Raw genomic sequence first — 6735 nt, forward strand, 5'->3', positions numbered from 1 at the left:
ACCTTCACTTTATAGGGACAAAGTAAAAACAGTTTCCAGCATACACTAAAGAGTCACAAAAGGTTCTTTATCATGTCTGACTCTGTGTACCTCTACATAGTTAACCATCCTAAACCCACACTCCTACAAACTAAGTATAATGAATGTCTTTTTTTCTCACAGCTCACTGTGTGACTGCAAAGTGAAACCTGCCGGGTGAAGGTCGCTGCTCTTGAAAGAAAAGTTGCATTATATGTACTATGAAGTGTGCATTAGTCACAGAGTCGTGCTGCCGGGTACGTCATGTCTTTAAAAGTTCTACTTGAAGTTGAAGAATGTTTCAAAGTTGTCCAATCAAATGTGGCAGCTGCTTCAAGTGTACACAGGAAATGATTCAGAGCTATTAATTTGGTAAAACCTTACCACATTCCTATCAGATGACTCCAATGATCAGAAGACCTTTTCAAACAGGAAGAAGAAAAGCTCAGTGTACCTATAATGGTATGCTTAAATTCTCACTGTTAAAGACCTTGGAGGGTTTTCTTTGAAGAGCTCTGTTTTATTTCAGACATTAGAAAGTGGGTAATTAAGGGTTAGGGTCATAACTCCACACTTGTCCAGTGTTTCACAGGCTCAGTCATTGTAACTGCTATAAATGGCCGACTTTCAACGCAGCGTTTCAAAGACGATTAAATAATCGCCATGAACCTAGTTTGTTCTTATATATATACAAATGTCCGCTTTTTTTTCTTTTTTTCTCATTGATGCTCCTTATGTAGTCGCGTGTGGTGCACACGCTGAACTCCGAGGGAATCTCAGAGTTTATTAAATAAACTCAATTCAACTGTTCTGAAATCAGTGAGTTTCCCACCTGAGGGTTAAATTGAACTCAGCACTCGGGGTTAGGCTGAGTTCAACTATCTCTCTCACGGAGGTGACTGTTTTTATCATGGAAAATTCATTCTTATTCAGTGCAAAGATAGAGTCTCCATGAAGAGTCTTTGTTCTGAGGCAGAGAGTTAATGAAAAAGAAATCTCTAAAATCTCAGAGCAGTGAAGCTGTCTGCTTCAAAACATCCAAATGAAATTTCTTGCATGCTGAGTCCCACAAAAATAATAATTATAATTTATACTTTATTAATCCCACGAGGGGAAATTTGGTTTAAACTCTGTTTAATGAACACACACATGGGCCGAAATACCTATCATGCACAAACAGGATTCTAGTGACATGTGTTAATGGAGAGGTCTCAGAGTGAAGGGGCTGCCCAAAGCGAGCGCTCCAGAGCAGTATTTTGGGGTTTGGTGCCTTGCTCAAGGGCATCTCGACAGTGCTCAGGAAGTGGACTGACACCTCTCCAGCTACCAAAACCAATTTTTGGGTCCATGCCCAAATTTGAACTGGCGACCCTCCAGTTCCCAATCAAGTCCCAACAGACTGAGCTACTGCCGCTACTGCCTAAGGACAGAAGACTGCACCATTCACGCTTTCTTTTTCTTTTTTTTTTTACAACAAGTTCATTTGGTGGCTCTTACTGTATGACTGGGAGTCATGACTGTAAAGTGGGTTTGTAATTGGATCTGCCGAAGTACGCCCGTTGTGCTGCTCTGCAGGTGCCCGTTGGTTGGACTTGTGCTGTAAAATTTGTTGTAGATCATCTTTGGGGATGAGGTAGCAGAGGGTCCTTTTTATGCTAGGGCTGGTTTCCCAGACGCAGCATAAAAAAATGCAAAGTAGTGACGTCTTGGTACAACTGGAAAAAAGACGGCAGTGGTACATTAATATGTTTTTGGCACCATTTACAGTTCTACTCAAATGCAGGTGCCAGATTATGAATAACATCTTGCCTCCCTTCATTAGCTTCCAGTAAAATTCAGACTACATGACCTCGCCCCCAGCTACATTTCTGACCTCGTCGTTCCTTATCCCATCCCTCGTCCACTCAGATCAGCTCATCTCATCCTTCTTTTTCATCCCATGCTTTAATTATAAAACAAAGGGTGGTCATGCTTTCGCTGTTTAAGCCCGCAATCTCTGGAATCTCTTGAATCGACTCCCACAAACCATCACATCTGCAGAATCTTTGGACAGCTTCGAGTGTACAGATGAGCCTTCATGTAACTCCCAGAGTCGTCCTGACCTTAGCTCTGCCATGCAAATTATGATCTATTTAAATGTTAATGTTCTCTCCATATGAATGGTTTGCATGCTTTGATTTGTGAAGCACTTTGAAAACCTGTTTTATAAGTGCCATATAATTAAAGGTTTATTTGCTTACTAATACTATATATATATATATATTTGATCAAGTCATTTGATGGACGTTTCATTTTTCATATGACTACTGGCATTCTCTGGTTTTGTGCTTTTTTGCCAAAGGATGAGGCCATGTCGACTGCGTATGAATATCTGATATCCATAAGTGCAAATAAGGGTCAGCTAGTTAAAGTACTGTGTAAGTGACAGATAATAATGCATGTTTACTTTTCATTCTGCTGTTGCTGCTGCTGCTGAAAAAATCATGCTCAAAAAAAAAAATGTTGACATTTCGAGGCCTTTTCGAACCAATTAATTTTCCATTGGATATTCATCACGTTGTTTAAAACCTGACCTGGCATTTCACTTTTCACTTTCACTTTTCCAGAGCACAGGAGCCAGTGAGCTTAAGTAAGTTCCTGCTTACAGAGCAGCTCCTGATGCGCCGACGCTTCATCTGCACTGTCACCAAGGTTATTAGGGGTTATGTTGTGCAGCAGAAAACTGGCTGTTTGCAGCTACATTGTGTTGTGACTGAGTCTGACAGAGATCATGGTGCACAAAGAGAACATTGTCCTGCGTCATTTATTGTCTAGTCTGGAGACTAAGGCACGATATTAATGCTAAAAAAAATGTTGTCACTAGCTTAGATTAGCCCAGAGCCTCCTGCAGATGGCTCAATATGAAAACGAGCTGTGTTTAAATTTAGATTTTTGTCTCAAGAAGCTGTAGAAGAGATTAATGTTATAATGTTGTGATACTTCTTTACTTTTTGATTCCAAGTGTTTTTAAAGGATAACATCTACGTTAATTAAATATATAGAGAGAGCACTGTATGAATCACAGAGATGTCTAAAGTGTACAGAAGTTTACTTGCAATTTATGCTGATTAAAAAACAAAAGAATACAGATAATTGTGTATCTATTTTGCTGTTGATTAAAAACAGGTTTCCGTACTGTTTGAAACCACAAGAGACAGTTCAGAAAGTTGATTAGACTTGTTGGTCTAGTCCACATGTAAGTGGGTTTTTTTTTTCTTCACAGAGGTCTTTCTCTGCTGTTTGAAAAAATAACATACATTTTCAAAAATACCCTTCCACCGAGGCTTTTGTGTGAGCGAGATCACACAGGTCACTCACTGAGTGTCTGGAGGCAATCATCTCAGCGCCATGTCAGGTGTGAGTGAGACTGATTGGTCCAGGTTTGAGAAGCTGATATATTCCTTTCTGTGCTGATCCAGTGTCTCACTGTCAGAAATCAGAGCTTGTGTGTGTAATTCTGCATTAGAACTGCTTGATATGCTTACAGCTCTACGAGGGCAGTTCGTTAGTATTGGAATTAGTTAGTTAGTTAGTTTCTTTTTTTTATTTGACAAACAACAACAACACAGCCCAAACAAAACAAACAAGCAAAACCAATCTGACAGTTCGACAGAACAAACAAATTAAAATAAATTCAATTATCAGGATCCCTTTAGTATTCATAAATTCAACAAAACATTTCCAGTCCCAGTACATTTTAAACACAAATCTACGTGACATGCTGAGCTCGCACCCAGCAGAGGTGGCTCCGCCCACACAAGACCCGTCAGCCTTCTAGTCAACCAACCACCAAGTCCTCGGTCACAGGATCTCCCTCTCCCTCTTTAGCTGGATGACAGACCTGTGCATGAACACCTGGCTTTGTCCCACCCAGGACACCGGCCAGGACCCAAGTGTGCCGGACCCTCCCTGCTGGCCTTGCTCTTTATTTATTTATTTATTTTAAGTATCTTATGACTGCGTGTGTTTCTTTAGGGCTGGTGGTCCTCATGTCTGAGTCTTTTTCCTTCTGTTAGTCTTTTTTCTTCTCAGCTGCAGCAAGTTGTGGGTGTTACGACTGGGCACTAACTCACAGCCTAACACTTTGAGTCAATTACTTATCCAAATTTACATGGGTTTTAACAACCTGTACGTTAGAAATAAATAGTTCAATTGTAAATTCAACCATTTTAAATTAGTCAACATTTTGTGGACTATCATTTTGAATCCCCAAGTTTGGCCCTCGGCCCTCCCTGTCTGGGTCGAAAACACATTAGCGTGACTTCACAGTATCTAAACTTTCTGGAGGAGTTCACCATAGCTGATTTAAAATGCTGACTGGCCTCTGTGAAAGGAAGCACATCAGCCCTGTTCTAGCTTCTCTTCACTGGCTTCCAATTCATTACAGAATTGATTTTAACATTGCGTTGTTTGTTTTTAAAGCACTAAAGGGCCTGGCACCCTCATGAACTACAGATCTCTTGAACTCCTACACAACAGCCAGGCCTATCAGATCCTCAGACATGGGCTGTACCTCACTCTCGCTATAAACATCAAGGTGACCGAGTCTTCGCAGTCAAGGCCCATCGCTTGATAAACAGCCTTCCTTCCTCCCTCAGTCAGGTCTGCACCCTCTGAGGAATCTTTTATGTCACACCTCAAAACATTCACAACCTTCACACGTTGACTTGTGAGTCCTAGCTCGGTTCCTCGTAGTTCTTTCTGATGTACTTTCAAGATTCATTTATTTGTCATTATTCTGCACATTAAAAAGATGAAATGCGGTTCTCCCGCAGTAAATGTCAGAACAGACTCGAAGAAAACGTATTTCAGGTTAGTGACTATTTTAGGTAGAAATGTGATATGTAGAATGTACACATACAAAAATGAATAATTAAACTGCAACAATCACATTTTCATTTTGGTATTGATGTCTTAATAATGTGATGAGCGCCCTTGACCTTTGCTGTTCGTTGTGTGTTGTTGTTTGATTGGTCTGTTCATGTTATAGATTAGTGCTCACAGGATGACATCAATGTCATCATTCTTGCAGTTTCAAGTCGATCATTTTCCACAAAAACTCAGTTATAGCACGAGACATTCTTGGTTTTTTTTTTAGATGCACATAGTTTGGATTATTCTCATAAATGATGTACCATGTGCTATTTTCTTTGCTATATTTGTTACTATGAAATGCTTTAATTACCCTGTTTTCATATTCTATGTGTTCTGTGTTGTCGGCTGCTTTGACCCCAATTCTGTCAACGATTATGAAAGCTGAATTCAAGCAATCTAAAATTATAGTCAGCCATTTTCTTCCTTTTTTCATATTCATGCAACGCGTGATAATACTGGAAACATTATTTTGTCTTTGCATGCTGCAGACAATACCTCACTGATATTGATTATAAAAGACTGATCCTGAGATGAGTTTATCAGCCTTTAATGAGCATTCACGATCAAATACTTTTGACAACGTAATTTGATGAAAACAAATGTTTAAGTACTTTCAGCGGTGTGCACGTTGCATTGAACTGAATAATACATGAGTTCATTAACCAGTGTGTTGCTTATCTTAATGTCAGATATTCAGTGATGTCATGAAATCAGACGTCGACTTAATGAGACGTTAATGGAGCATGTGTCCACTGATAAGATGCAGGCTTAGAAACAAGTGATCTTATTAGTCTCTCACCCCAAGTAACCTCCAGTCAGTCAATCGGTTACAAGAAATGATACATTATTATTTGAAAAATGCTTATTTATCAGAAATGTGATTCCATCATTAGGACGTCATTTCATCATAGCAATGAAAAAGAAGCTGAAACTATTTCTCGCTATATGAAAATAATAGATGAAGATTTGGTAAAACTTCCTTCTAACCCCTAGTCTAACTACAAACTGACCAACCTGTTGTTGTTTTATTTTATTTTATGCTCCAATGACACTACAGAAACAGTAATTTGCAGCTAAAATGATGCTGTTTTCTCTGCAGTGTATCCAATCCTTAAATATGCAAACAAATCCCCTCTGACAATGACCTATTTAGAGTAAAAAAAAATTGCATCATTCTTTCAGGTCAATGCAGGGTGTTTGTAAATGCATGCAAACTCAGCGTCAAATATCAAGCCTGTGGACAAAAAACTGTTATATAAGCTGATGAATCTTGAACCACTTTTCTCGGCCGTGAAACATCCTACGTAGATGAAGTCCTTGAACACCTACCTCAGGTCCTGAACCTATATGCCGCTTTTCCGTTTCCTGTTCATCCGAAGGACACGACTAACAAATATTCCCCTTTTGTTCCGTGTGGGTTTGGGAGCTCGTCGCAGGATCCTGACAGATGTTGGAATCATGGTTATGACTAAATCCTGCTTGTATCAAACCCAGCATTCTGGATTAACCATCGCAGCCAATGGCCACATCTGCCATGGGACAAAAATGGGTGCCCTCTTGGTGTGTGCGGTGCAGGGTTTTGTGTGCGTTTGAGCTTCTTTTTTGTGTGTTGGTGTGTGTGTGTGTGTGTGTGTGTGTGTGTGTGTGTATTTGCATGGCATGTGGTTTTAAGAGGACAAGTGGTTTTATAAGGACAAGTTCATTCTACAAAACTGAATCCAACGGGTGTTTTGTGCTGAAAGGAGTGCCAACCACTGGGCGAAACGCTAATGAGGTAAAGGGTTTGAAGTTGGGTTTATCCAG

At 39.9% G+C, this 6735-nt stretch overlaps 1 protein-coding gene across 1 annotated transcript in view; it reads right to left on the reverse strand.

Annotated features, from left to right (window-relative positions):
- lactbl1b (lactamase, beta-like 1b) overlaps nucleotides 1–6365 on the reverse strand; it is a 28370-nt gene extending 22005 nt beyond the window's left edge. Inside the window, exon 1 of the mRNA XM_079341974.1 lies at nucleotides 6262–6365. The gene's annotated coding sequence lies outside the window, so the exon portion shown is untranslated. The remainder of the gene's footprint in view (nucleotides 1–6261) is intronic.
- Between the last annotated feature and the right edge of the window lie 370 nt (nucleotides 6366–6735).

This window comes from Symphodus melops, assembly GCF_947650265.1.
Source record: "Symphodus melops genome assembly, chromosome: 4".
Taxonomy (NCBI): Eukaryota; Metazoa; Chordata; class Actinopteri; order Labriformes; family Labridae; genus Symphodus; species Symphodus melops.